The following is a 15,045-nucleotide window of genomic DNA, read 5'->3' as shown; positions in this document are numbered from 1 at the left end:
CAGCCTCCTAACTAGCTGGGATTACAGGCATGCACCAACATGCCCAGGTAATTTTTGTATTTTTAGTAGAGATGGGGTTTCACCATGTTGGCCAGGCTGGTCTCAAACGCCTGACCTCAGGTGATCTGCGCATCTCGGCCTCCCAATGTGCTGGAATTACAAGCGTGAGCCACTGCACCCGGCCAATGATTGTTAAAAGCTTGGTGTGTGGTCTTCTCAATTTTATGTGCATATGTATCTATATATATAAAGAGAGAGAGCGACACTGTCTTCTGAGCAAAAATAGGATCTGAGTCTTCATACTGTTCTGCAACTGTTTTTCACATAACACCTTATCACATTTTATATGTCAGTACGTACATGTCATTCTTTGGAACAGCTAAATAGTATTCCATAGTTTGAGTATAATGAATGAAGTTCTCATGTTTCCTATTTTTCACTCTTACATTATGCAGTGAACATCCTTGAACATAATTCTTGCACACTGGTCTGAGTATTTGTGCTGTAGCAGCTGGATCTCCTGCAGTTTGCAGCACTGGATCATGAAGTTGGCATATCAAAATGTTTAACAGGCCGGGTGTGGTGGTTCACGCCTGTAATCCAAGCACTTTGGGAAGCTGAGGCGGGTGGATCACTTGAGGTCAGCAGTTCGAGACCAGCCTGGCCAACATGGTGAAAACTCATCTCCACTAAAAAGGCAAAAATTTAGATGGGGATGGTAGTGCATGACTATAATCTCGGCTACCCCGGGAGGCTGACCCATGAGAATCACTTGAACTTGTGTGGCGGAGGTTGCAGCAGGCCCAGATCGACCCACTGCACTCCAGCCTGGGGAACACAGTGAGACTGTCTCAAAAAAAAAAAAAAGTTTAACAGACACTGATCAACAGCCTCTGGAAACAGTTACAGCACCAACCACATTGCATAACTGCCTTGCAAACAGCAGTTTTGATTTGAGAAACAAATGAAATCTAAAAATATGCCATCCACACATTTGGAATACAAGTTTTAGGGGTTCAAAGGCCCCCTACCCTGAAGCCCACACAGGACTCCTGGTAAGACCCCCTTTACAGGAAGACCCTAACAGGTCAATGAAAAGCTGTGATTGCATCTTTTTTCCGAAACGTCATCAGAACTCCTCAGGCAGGAGCTAGTGCAGTGTGGGCTGCCTGTGACTCACATGAGGAGCTTAGCCCAGGAGGACAGAGACAGGAAACTGCCACGCACAGCTCTGCAGTTAGGTGAACCTGACGATTTTCTTGTGTGTCCTACAGGTGATTGCAAATAACTAACCAAAAGAGGTCCCCGGGACGGTTTCATACTTGGAAAGGTCACAGAAGGAAATTAATATTATAATAAAGTGACAACTATGCAAATCACATGTTGATGAGAGATTTATTAGCAATCCATCCGAACATCCAGGGCCCTAAGAACCATGAGTAGGCTGGGCACAGTGGCTCAACCCTGTAATCCCAGCACTTAGCACTTTGGGAGGCCAAGGCAGGCAGATCGCTCCAGTCCAGGAATTCAAGACCAGCTTGAGTAACATGGCATAACCCTGTCTCTACTAAAAATACAAAAAGTAAATGGGCGAGGTGGTACGCACCTGTAGTCCCAGCTACTCAGGAGGCTGAGGTGGGAGGATCGCTTGAGCCCAGGAGGTAGAGATTGCAGTGAGCCACGATCGCGTCATCGCACTCTACCCTGGGCGACAGTGTGACCCTGTCTCAAAAAAAAAAGGAAAAGAATTTTGCATCTGCATCTCCCTGCCCGACTGAGACCTCAAGGGCCCAGCCCACTTTAGAACCTGACACATGACATTATTGTCAAACAACATATAAATGGAGCACTAAGCTCCAGGGAGGGAAGTGGGCTGTAGCAGCTTCCTGCACTCTGCCTCCTCTGCCTCGTTTTCCTCCCCTCCCAGCACAGAAGGCTGGATTTCGGTGCAGGCGCTGCCCCACCGGATCCCAGAGGTTCTGGGTGGAAACCTCATGGCCAGGACCATGGCTGGAGCCAGTGCTCCAGGCCTGGCCAATCAACACATTGCATCCCCTTCCCCACCACAGCAATTGGCTCAGGGATGGGCATATGACCTGAGGCAGGTCCAATCAGAGATGTTGCACAACTTGTTCCTCTTCCTGTTTGTAGCTAGGCATCCCAGGCCAGAAAGCCTGTGGGATTGACCCAAGGTCACACAACAAATTCACAGCAGGTGTTTGTTCAGTGTTCTCATACAGGACAAACTTTATTTTTATATTAAAACAAACAAAGGTACAGAACAGAATGCCAAATTCACATGACCCTTTAAGATAAACTTAAGAAATAGTTGCTTGCTGTAGTGACTGATGCAGACCATAAATGAGTCCAAACTATTACAGGGAGTATGGGATGGAGTTGGGACTGGAACCCACGTCTTCTGACATCCAGTCCCACGGGATTCTGCCCCCGCACCCCCACCCAATCTTCCTCACCTTTGCACGATCCTAGGGAGATTACAGAATTCTTTCCCACCCATTTTCTTACCCATGCAACTATCCTGCAATCCAGGCCTGGATGGTTATCTAGAAAACTAAGGCCCAGAAGATAAGTGGCTTGTCCAGACCACCACACTCGAAATTGGTGGATCAAAGACTTGAACTCGGCTGGGCACAGTGGCTCACGCCTGTAATATCAGCACTTTGGGAGGCTGAGGCGGGTGAACATGAGGTCAGGAGTTCAAGACCAGCCTGGCCAATATGGTGAAACCCCGTCTCTAATAAAATACACAGATAAGCTGGGCGTGGTGGCCGGCGCCTGTAGTCCCAGCTACTAGGGAGGCTGAGGCAGAAGAATCGCTTGAACCTGGGAGTCACAGGTTGCAGGTGAGCCGAGATCACACCACTACACTCCAGCCTACATGACAGAGCAAGACTCTGTCTCAAGAAGAAAAAAAAAAAAAAAAAAAAAAAAACACTTGAACTCAAGTCTCTCTTTTTTTTTTTTTTTTTTGAGACGGAGTTTCGCTCTATCGCCCATGCTAGAGCGCAGTGGTGCGATCTCGGCTCACTACAAGCTCCGCCTCATGGGTTCATGCAGTTCTCCTGCCTCAGTTTCTCAAGTAGCTAGGACTACAGGTGCCCTCCACCATGCCCAGCTAATTTTTTTTGTATTTTTAGTAGAGATGAGGTTTCACCGTGTTAGCCAGGATGGTCTCGATCTGCTGACCTCGTGATCTGCCCGCCTCGGCCTCCCAAGGTGCTGGGATTACAGGCTTGAGCCACCGCGCCCGGCCTTGAACTCAAGTCTTAAGAGTTGAAATCTGCCCAGGCACGATGACTCAGGCCTGTAATCCCAACACTTTGGGAGGCCGAGGCAGGCGGATCACCTGAGATCAGGAGTTCAAAACAAGCCTGGTCAACATGGCAAAACCCCATCTCTATTAAAAATACAAAAATTAGCCGGGCATGGTGGCGTGCAGCTGTCATCCCAGCTAATCGGGAGGCTGATGCATGAGAATCGCTTGAACCTGGGAGTTGGAGGTTGCAGTGAGCACAGATCATGCCACTGGTTGACAGAGAGAGACTCCATCTCACAAAAAAAAAAAAAAAAGAGTTGAAGTTCACTTTCCTTTCTGCTTTTTTGACTGGGGCAAAACGTAGAGTTTGTGGTCACAGAGCGGAGCTTTCTTATCAGCAGTGGGCCTGCCTGGCTTTGTGCTCTCCCAAAAGGTGAGGAGAGTGAAGGTCTAAGGAAGAACAAGAAAGTCCACCAGGAAACCTTACTCACTCCACGCCTCCCCCAACACAAGTTGAACTCCTAGGAGGTGAGGCAGGATGCTCACCTCCAACCACCACACCCACCTTATGTGCGTATTTTATTAGAGCCGGGGTTTCACCATATTGGCCAGGCTGGTCTTGAACTCCTGACCTCGTATTCGCCCACCTCAGCCTCCCAAAGTGCTGGGCTTTGGAATGAGACCAACCTAGTTCCAGTTCCCATTCTGCCGCTTAGAAGCTGTAGGATCTTGGGCAACTCACTTTACCTCTCTGAAGCTCAGCTTCCTCCTGTGAAATAAGAGAGCCTCTTGCAGGGATTTTTGTGGCTTAGATTCAATAAGGAATGTGAGTGCATCTGACATCTGTGTGGTGCTGGGTGAGTGTCACCCTGCCTTTGCTTGTTTGTTCCCTTTTGGAGAAGCTTCTGGCTTGACCCCATTTGGAAGACGATGTTATTGGAGAAGTGCACTCTGCTGTTCTCTTGGAAGAGGACAATAAAATGCATCTGCCACCCAGGCTGTGGTGGATCGATTGCAGCTTACTGCAGCCATTGCCACGCAGGCTCAAGTGACCCTCTGCCTCAGCTTAGCCTCCAGAGTAGCTGGAGCCACATATGTGTGCCACCGCGCCTGGCTAACTTTCTAAAAAAAAATTTTGTAATGACAGGTGGTCTCACTATGTTGTCCAGGCTGGTCTGTTTTGTTTTGTTTTGTTTTGTTTTTTTCTCGAGATGGAGTTTTGCTCTGTTGCCCAGACTAGAGTGCAGTGGTGTGATCTCAGCTCACTGCAACCTCCACCTCCAAGGTTCAAGAGATTCTCCTGCCTCAGCCTCCTGAATAGCTGGGAATACAGGCATGCAGGACCACACCGGACTAATTTTTGTATTTTTAGTAGAGACGGGGTTTCACCATGTTGGCCAGGCTGGTCTTGAACTCCTGGCTTCAGGTGGTCTGCCCGCATCAGCGTCCCAAAGTTCTGGGATTATAGGAGTGATCCACTGTGCCTGGCCATCAAGTGCATTTTGATCCACCCGATGAAGCCCTCCTCTGCCAGCATTCTGCTTCCCCCCATCATTAGGGCAGCCAGATCCTAATTGTGCATGTCAGGCTTGCCTTCTGCTACATGTGCACCTTCCCCACATTACACAAATCCTTACCGTAATGTTGTGAAACACACTGGGCACAGGTTTCTCTCCCTGTTTCACAGATGGGTCTAGAGGCTTACATGACCCAGCCAAGGTCACACTGCAAGCCCTGACATGGCCTAGAACAGGCTTTCTCAGCCTCAGCACCATTGACATACAGGGCAGGGCATGTCATGTTGCCCAGTGCATTGTCAGATGTTTAGCAGCATCTCTGCTCTCTGCCCGATGGATGCCAATCACATCAACCCCAGCCATGACACCCAACAATGTCCCCAGATGTTGTCAAACGTCTCCTGGTGGCTGAACCAGCCCCACTGAGAAATACTGCCTTAGAACGCTGTGGGTTCAGCATGCCACCTTCATCTTTACATTGAAAACACAACTCCTGGCCAGGCGCCGTGGCTCAGCCTGGAATCCCAGCACTTTGGGAGGCTGAGGCGAGCAGATCACTTGAGGCCAGGAGTAGGAGACCAGCCTGGCCAACATGATGAGACCCATGTCTCTACCAAAAATACAAAAATTAGCCAGGAATGGTGGCACACACCTGCAATCCCAGCTGCTAGGGAGACTGAGGCAGAGGAATTGCTTGAACCCAGGAGGCAGAGGTTGCAGTGAGCTGAGATCACGCCACTGCACTCCAGCCTGGGTGACAGAGCATGACTCCATCTCAGAAAGAAAAAAAAAAAAAGAAAGAACACACAACTCCTCTCCTCAGTCTTACTCAGGGAGGAAAAAAAAAAATAGAAAACACAACTCCAAGGACCAACAATTAGTATTTTTCTTCCTTCCCTAACACACAATATAATCTCTTCAAAACAGATGGAACCCATATTCCAATATCTACCTTTGGCATCTTTTTCAAAGTATTTCTAGGGTGACAGCTAGGAGCAAATGGGAAAAAAAAATATTTGGACGCAAACTCTTTTTTCCACTGGGCTTTGAGAAAATCCCCATCTTGCGTGCTCCCAGTGTATCTCTCACTGATAAGTTCCTCATAAAACCGGGGCCTTCTCCAGGGCCACGCTGACAGAACTGCCACAGACACACCATGATTACGACCCTGCTGCTGTCCGCTCTGGTGGCTGGAGGTAAACCCTGTCACCCAGAGCCACTGGTTTCCCATCCCCTGGTGTGGCTAGGAATGGGATCTTCCTGTCCTCCCCTCTGGCCCCCACCCAACCCCTACTGCATTCAGACCTATAATCATAAGAAAACTGGAATGGAGTTTCAAAGAACTGGAGCAAAGAGCAGGATGATTCTATGACCTCTTGAGATCCTTCTAGAACAAGGGTTTTCTATTTGGGGGTTCAGAATGCAGCAAGTGTAGTTTACATTGTGTGGGTCGCTGCTTCCTGGACTCAAGACCCTTTCTCTTTTCATAGCCCTCAGTTGTGGGGTCCCCACTTACCCGCCTTCTGTGACTAGGGTGGTTGGAGGTGAAGAAGCGACGCCCAACAGCTGGCCCTGGCAGGTGAGTCGACCACACTGTACTTTCCCCTGTCCCTGCCCCACTCCCTTTACATCCCCCCTTTGCCCTTCCACCATGGGGTCTACTGTGCTGGCAAAGTGAGGACTGATGGGACTCAGAGAGAAGCACAGGCAACTTCACCAATAAGATACATTTCCGGCTGGGCGCAGTGGCTCATGCCTGTTATCCCAGCACTCTGGGAGGCCGTGGTGGGCAGATCACCTGCGGTCAGGAGTTTGAGACCAGCCTGGACAACATGGTGAAACCCGCCTCTACTAGTAATACACAGTTAGCCAGGCGTGGCGGCACACACTTGTAATCCCAGCAACTTGGGAGGCTGAGGCAGGAGAATCGCTTGAACCCAGGAGGCAGAGGTGGCAGTGAGCTGATATTGCACTATTGCACTGCAGCCTGGACAACAAAGCAAGACTCTGTCTCAAAAAATAAAAAAAATTTTAAAAAGTACATTTCTGTGGCCTTGGCCAACCTTGGGAGAGGAGGGAGAGGTGCCTCCTCCAGCTGCAGTAAGGAGCTGTCCCCTCCCCACTGCCCATAGGCAGCAAATATAGTCTTACTCTATTAACCAATCAGAGGCTTGTTTATACAAATGTACCATTAGTCTAGGAACCATTCAAGACTACCTATGCAAATATTCCTTGCTTTAAGGAACCAATCAGTGCTATTTGTGCAGATTCATCTTTAACTACAGGAAAATCAATGTTACCAATGAAAAAATGTTTTCTTAAGTTCATATAATCATAGTGATATCAAGACTAAACTGCCGAGTGGGGCACAGGCACAAATTACTAAGACGTGTTAACGGTGGGAATTTTAACAGAACTGTGTAAAGGTTACATTGACACAAACAAATATAGTAAAATCTCATTTATCTGATGTAACTGGGACTGAGCAACTGAAAAGTTGGTTATAAAGAAATTATTTTAAATCATACATATATGTTGTAAACATTTTATCTTACACTATGTAAACAATTTTTTGAGTTCTTAACTGTCTTTTTCATATAAACCACGCCACATAATATCTCATCTACAAGTTCATTTCTTTAAAGCAGAGCAGTAACTTTGAGACATTCACAAACCAATCTGAGTTATGAGCCCATCCCGACTTTTACAACTTTTCCCCCAATCTTTCCATTTTCTCACAGACACTAATTCAGGAGCAATTTTTTAAGAATCATGGTGATTCAGTCTCTTCCAAGCATTTAACTTCGTTTCCATATAAATAACGACTCTCTTTCTGAACTCGTATTTCATTCGTTACATGTTTAATCAAATTTCACTATTGCAAGCATAATTGATATAAACTGCTTTAGGAGCAAACCCAGCTGAATCAGGATGAGTTTCCAAATTAAGCAGGAGAAACAATTAGCAGCCCACTAGCCTTGAGCATTCAGAGTGACCCATGCAGCAGTCACTGTGTTTACAGAGGCCAGCGTCATTCATCTGGTCCTTGATTAAGAGACTGTCAATGATAGGCCAGGCACGGTGGCTCATGCCTGTCATCCCAGCACTTTGGCAGGTTGAAGTAGGTGGATCACCTGAGGTCAGGAGTTTGAGACCAGCCTGGCCAACATGCTAAATCTCTGACTCTACTAAAAATACAAAAATTGGCCAGGCATGGTGGCGGGCTCCTATAGTCCCAGCTATGTGGGAGGCTGAAACACAAGAATCACTTGAACCCTGGAGGCGGAGGTGGCGGTGAGCCAAGATCACACCTCTGCACTCCAGCCTGGGTGATAGAGGGAGACTCCGTCAAAAAAAAAAAAAAAAAAAAAAAAACTGTCAATGATAGAATGATGGCAGATATTTCACATTTTTTTTCTTTTTTTCAGACAGACTCTTGCTCTGTCACCCAGGCTGGAGTGCAGTGGCATGATCGTAGCTCACTGCAGCCTCCAACTCCTGGGCTCCAGCCATCCACTGCCTCAGCCTCCCACAGTGCTGGGATTACAGGCACCCACCACTGTGCTCAGCCACAGTAAAGTTTTCTGAGACAGTGTCACATTCTGTCACCCTGGCTGGAGTACAGTGGCTGGCGAAACATGGCTCACTGCGGCCTCAAACTCCTAGCCTCCCACCTCAGCCTCCCTACCAGATGAGACCACAGATGCATGCCACCACACCCGGTTAATTTTTTTTTTAAGACATGGGGGTCTCACTATGTTGCCCAGGCTGGTCTTGAACTCCTGGGCTCAAGTGATCCTCCTGCCTCAGCCTCCAAAAGTGCTGGGATTACAGGCATGAGCCACTCAACCCAGACTCACAATTTATATACTTGGCTTTGTGTACTTTTGCCAGTTCTTTTGCTTTTCTCACAGTCCCATGGTATTTTTTGCCTGAGAATTTGGAAGAAGGGCCACAGTCCCTCTGCTACAGGGCCCCACAGCACCGGTTGCATTTGTGCCGAGAACTACTCATTGCTGCCTACAAAAATACTTCCTCGCCCTCTTGCACATAGGTGTTCCTGCCTTGAGAACCAGTGAATGTTAGTCTGTGAAGAGTCCCTACGCTTTCGGCTTCTGTTTCCCTGGGGAAATTGTTTTACTGAGATCATAGGCAGATCTAGCTGGGTGGGGACCCAGATGAGGCAAGTAAGACATTCACTCCGGGGCAAAATGAAAGGGGGTAGCATAAAACTTAGCAGCCAGCTGGGCGCAGTGGCACACACCTTTAATCCCAGCTATTCAAGAGGTTGAGGCAGGAGGATTGCTGGAGCCCAAGAGTTTGAGACCAGTATGGGCAACATAGCTAGCTGTCACAAAAAAAAAAAGAAGAAAAAAAAACCTCACTAACCAAAATGAATAATAATTTAATGCAATTTTGTTTTTTCTACTGGAGACAGAGTCTAATTCTGTCACCTAGGCTGGAATGCAGTGGCACAATCTCAGCTAACTGCAACCTCCAATTCCTGGGTTCAATTAATTCTCCTGCCTCAGCCTCCCGAATACCTAATATTACAGGTGCATGCCACCACGCCCGGCTAATTTTTTGTATTTTTAGTAGAGACAGGGTTTCATCATGTTGGATAGGCTGTTCTCAAAGTCCTGACCCACCTGCCTCAGCCTCCCAAAGTGCTGGGATTACAGGTGTGAGTCATCCCACCCACCAGCTATTGTAATTACAGTATTAATCACCCTGAGAGCCCTGCACAGTGGCTTTTGCTCCACATTTCCAGAGAAGGTAACTGGGACTTGGAAAGGTTACAGAATTGCCCAAAGGCACTGAGTTAGCCTGGGGGGAATGAGGATTCAAATTTGGTTCAGTGCTTGTTCTTTTAGCTACACTTTGCTGGCCACAAACAATACCTACTACATGGACTAAATTTCACATCTGTCGGATGGTTTCAGCACATTTTTAAATTGGGGGGGTACATCCTTTGAAGTATCTTTTTTCACTTTCTGTAATTTTAAACGTCTTTTTTAAAGCCAGTTCATCTAAGACCTCTTAATGTCACACAAACGAGAAATGCCAAATGGCTAATTAAAAACAAGAACGTTCAGAGAAAAGCAGGCATCTGGCATCTGCCAACAAACAGATCATCGTTCCCCACAGTTACAGGAAGCCCGATCAGAGCAGTCCATGCCCTACTGTCACCTCCCTCCCCTCTGCTTGGCCTTGGCAGGGAATTGAAAGACAGGGGAGGAGGAATGAAGGAACAGGAAGGGCATGGAACAGCTTCATTAGAGACTAAAACAGTGTCAGATGTCACCACCTTAAAGGTCTTTTTTTTTTTTTTTTTTTTTTAAAAAGACAGGGTCTCACTCTGTCACCCAGGCTGGAGTACAGTGGCGCCATCCCGGCTCACTGCAACCTCCGCTTCCTGAGTTCAAGCGATTCTCCTACCTCAGCCTCCCAAGTAGCTGGGATTACAGGCAAACACCACGACACCCAGCTAATTTTTGTATTTTTAGTACAGATGTAGGTCTCATCATGTTGGCCAGGTTGGTGTCAAACGCCTGGCCTCAAGTGACCCACCCACCTCGGCCTCCCAAAATGCTGGGATTACAGGCGTGAGCCACGCCCAGCCTCCACCACTTAAAGTTCTACCCCATGGCCGGGCGCGGTGGCTCAAGCCTGTAATCCCAGCACTTTGGGAGGCCGAGACGGGCGGATCACGAGGTCAGGAGATCGAGACCATCCTGGCTAACACGGTGAAACCCCGTCTCTACTAAAAAATACAAAAAACTAGCCAGGCGCGGTAGCGGGCGCCTGTAGTCCCCGCTACTCGGGAGGCTGAGGCAGGACAATGGCTTGAACCCGGGAGGCGGAGCTTGCAGTGAGCTGAGATCCGGCCACTGCACTCCAGCCTGGGCGGCAGAGCGAGATCTCGCTCCGTCTCAAAAAAAAAAAAAAAAAAAAAAAAAGTTCTACCCCACACCTGTTAAACTGTCAATCTAAACAGAAACCTTTTTTTTTTGGGACAGACCCTCACTCTGTCGCCCAGGCTAGAGGACGGTGTTGCCATCTCGACTCACTGGAACCTCCACCACCCGGGTTCAAGTGATTCTCCTACTTCAGCTCCCTGAGTAGCTGGGATTACAGGCGCGACCCACTGTGCCCTGCCTAGAAACCATTTTCTAACCTGAAAAAATTTATTTAAAAAAACATGAGGAGCCGGGGGGCAGGGGAGTAAGGTCCACTTATGCAGTCTCATGTTCCTATGAGTGGATTTGGTCTTCAGGGGGAAACTAGACAAGCAGGAGACAAGATCACCCGCACCTGGTGATCTCTTCCATTCTATTCATTTGCTTATTCACTCACTTGTTCAATCAGTAAGCGTTTGTTAAAGACCCAGTATGTACCAGGCACTGTTCTACGTGCCTGGAACATAGCAGTGGGGGGAAAAATTCATGAAGCCTTTGTTAAAGTGGAGGCGTGGCCGGGCATGGTGGCTCAAACACCTGTAATCCCAGTAATTTTGGAGGCCAAGGTGGGCGGATCACCTGAGGTCAGGAGTTTGAGATCAGCCTAGCTAACATGGCGAAACCCCGTCTCTACTAAAAATGCAAGGAAATTAGCCAGGTGTCGTGGCAGGCACCTGTAATCTCAGCTACTCTGGTGGCTTAGACAGGAGAATCACTTGAACCCAGGAGACAGAGGTTGCAGTGAGCCAAGATGGTGCCACTGCACTCCAACCTGAGCAACAAAGCAAAACTCCATCTCAAAACATAAAAATAAAATAAAATAGAGGAGTGAGACAATAAACAACTGAATGAGTAAACTCATAACATGCCAGAAAATGCAAGATGCTATGAGGAAGAGTAACGCAGAGCAAGAGGAAGGAGGCAAGTGTGTCTGTGTGTGAGTATGTACACGAGCGTGCATGTAAGTGTGTGTGCACACTGTTGGGGACAGCATGGTCATAGAATACCTCATGGAGAAGGTAACATTAAGCAAGACCAACAGGAAGTAAAGGAAAGAGCTACACCGATATTTGCAAGAAGATTCCAGGCAGGAGGAAGAGCCAGTGCAAAGGCCCTGAGGCAGAAATGGGTTTGGTGTATTTGCAGAACTGCATGGAAGTCAGGGTGGCTGGAGGAGAGGACAGTGGGAGCCTACGGGGTCAGAGAGGCCACAGAGGGCCTAGTAGGTCATCAGACAGATTCAGGTTTTATAAGCTGTAAAGGGGGAGCCACTGGAGGGCCTGAGCAGAGAAGAGAAGTCATCTGACTTCCATTCAAAAAGGGTCATTCACGCTACTGTGTTGAGAAAATGTGGGCGGGAGCGGAGAGAAGAGATGGGAGACTAGAGTGATCATTGAGAAGAGAGGATGACTGGGACACGCAGTTGAGGTAGTGACCGAGGGGTACCAACCACTCCACATATTCCCGAGCTAGAGCTGATGGGATTTGCTGATGGACTGGAATGAGGGATAACAGGGAAAGACAGGAGTCAAGGATGACACCAAGGTTTGCGACCCGAGCAGCAGTGGAGTTGCCATTGACTGTGACAGAGGACCCTGGGGAAAGACCACGTTTGGGATAAGTCAGGAGTTTTGTTTTGGACATACTAAACCGGAGGGAGCTAAGGAAAGAGCTCCCAAGGAGGGGAAGATCCCAACCAATCCAGTTGCAGAAAGATGTTCAGAACAGGGTTTTTTGTTTTTGTTTTTGATATGAAGTCTCACTCTTTTCACCCAGGATGCAGTGCAATATCACGATCTCGACTCACTGCAACCTCTGCCTCCCGGGTTCAAGTGATTCTCCTGCCTCAGCCTCCTGAGTAGCTGGGATTAGACACGTGCCATCACACCTGGATAATATTTGTATTTTTCGTAAAGACAGGCAGGATTTCACCATATTGGCCAGGCTGTTCTGAAACTCCTGACCTCAGGTCAATTCACCAACCTCTACCTCCCAAAGTGTTAGAATCACAGGCATAAGGCAGCACTCCAGGCAGAATAGTTATTTTTTAATAGTCTATATGTTTTTTATTTTTCTATCCCAGATTTTTTGCGTTAATTTTGTTGTTGCTTTTTGTTGGGGAGGCAGAGCAGATACAGGCCGTTGCTATGTCACCCAGGCTGAGCACAGAGCAATTACAGCTCCCTGCAACCTAGACTTTCTGAGATCAAACAATCCTCTCACCTCAGCCTCCTGAGTAGCTGAGACTACAGGTGTGCACCACCACTCCCAGTTAATTTTTATTTTATTTTAAAAATTTTGGGGTAGAGTCAAGTTCTCGCTATGGTGCCCAGACTGCTTCACAAACTCCTGGGCTCAAGCAATACTCCCACCTCAGCCTTCTGAGTAGCTGGGACTACAGGCATGCACCACCACACCCAGCGGCTAATTTTGGGCTTTTTTTTGTAGCTACAGTGTATTAGGCCTTCCTCACACTGCTAAGAAAGACATACCTGAGACTGGGTAATTTATAAAGGAAAGAGGTTTAATTGACTCCCAGCTCAGCATGGCTGGGGAGGCCTCAAAAAACTTACAATCACGGCAGAAGGGGAAGGAAACACATCCTTGTTCACACAGCGGCAGCAGGGAGAAATGCCGAGCAAAAGTCGGGGAAAGCCCCGTATAAAACCATCAGATCGTGTGAGAACTCACTATCATGAAAACAGCATGAGGGTAACCACACTCACGATTCAATTACCTCCCACCAGGTCCCTCCCACGACACGTGGGGATTATGCTACAATTCAAGATGAGATTTGGGTAGGGACACAGTCAAACCTTATCAGATGGGGTTTCACCATGTTGCCCAGGCTGGTCTCAAACTCCTGGGCTCAAGTGATCCTCCTTCCTTGGCCTCCCAAAGTGTTGGGATTACAGGCATGAGCCACCATGCCTAGCCTGATTCGTTTTAATATAGATTGCATTAACATGTTTTTTATCATGACGTGTGAGGTTTTGGGGGCCCCATTAAGTTGTGCACCTGAGGTGAGTGCCTCACTCCCCCTTACCCTAGTCTCAGCCGTGTTCTTGGGAAACTGGAGTGCAGGGAGGCCCTGCTTTTTCAGCCACAGCCACAGAGCGCCTGTGTTTCTCCACAGGTCTCCCTGCTATACATCTCCAATGGCAATTGGTACCACATCTGCGGAGGGACCCTGATAGCCAACAACTGGGTCCTGACAGCTGCCCACTGCATCAGGTAACTGCCATTCCCTGGGCACTTGGCCTGCTCACCAGCCGGTGCTCATTTCTGAGCTGGGGGCTTAAGACCTGAATCACACTACATAAAGCAGCCTTGCAAATAACCACTAGCCTGGCTGAGACACAAGCTATAGTCAATCAATGGTTCAGTGTGTTGGCCCATCAATGTCAGTACATGGCATAGATGGGATGTCCTGTGCCAGGTACTGAGGGAGGATGAGGAGAAAGGGAAGGCCTAATCTCTGCCCTCTTGGGGAACTATATGTGGCCTCTGGATCTGGAATTGGGTTCCCTTGAACAACTTGACTTCTCAAAGCTTCAATACCATCACCTGCAGAAAACAATGGAGTAACAGAATTTAGTGTGAATTCAATGAGTTGATTTACTAAAGGGCCTGGCACTTAGTAAGTGCCCAGTGAAAGCTAATTCTCAATTATAGACTAATTATAAAGGCCCATGAGGTTCTGCAACATTGTTCACTTTTCCTCTTCGTTGTCTGTGACATCTGCTCATCACAGCTGGAACTCACCAGAGCTTCTCCTGGGTCGTTGTGACTCCCTTCCAGGAGTAATCCCTTCTCCCATCTAATTTGTAATACGCTCTAGGAGGTGATGGGGAAACTAATAGAGACTTACAGTCAGGAGTCCTGGCTTCTGGTTCTGGTTTCTCACTAACGGTTGGCACTCTGGGCCAGGTTACTCCTCTCTGGGCCTCGGTTTCCCCATCTGAAAATGAAAGGTTGGAAAAAATATCTTTGAGAGCAAATGACTCCTGTTTTCTCTGTGTTCATCTCATTCCCTCTATAATCCTACAGAGTCTGTGTTATTACAACATTGATTTTATATTATAGTTTAAAGTTAGTATACTGACAATTATTATATGATCCTAGTTCTTATGTTATATACTTTAGGCTCTATTATAACTAACTGATTGTCCCAGAGAAGGAAAGATCCCCAAGCCCAAGCCCCACCTAGTGGCTCACGCAGCAGCCAGTTACTTGGGTCTATCCCAATATTATCCAAAGCCAGGCCTCTGGAGGTGACCCTCTCCCTGGA

The sequence above is a fragment of the Macaca fascicularis genome, chromosome 1 (genome assembly GCF_037993035.2).
Source record: "Macaca fascicularis isolate 582-1 chromosome 1, T2T-MFA8v1.1".
In the NCBI taxonomy this organism is placed as follows: domain Eukaryota; kingdom Metazoa; phylum Chordata; class Mammalia; order Primates; family Cercopithecidae; genus Macaca; species Macaca fascicularis.
The sequence above is the reverse complement of the archived record's forward strand: the minus strand, read 5'-3'. Positions refer to the sequence as shown.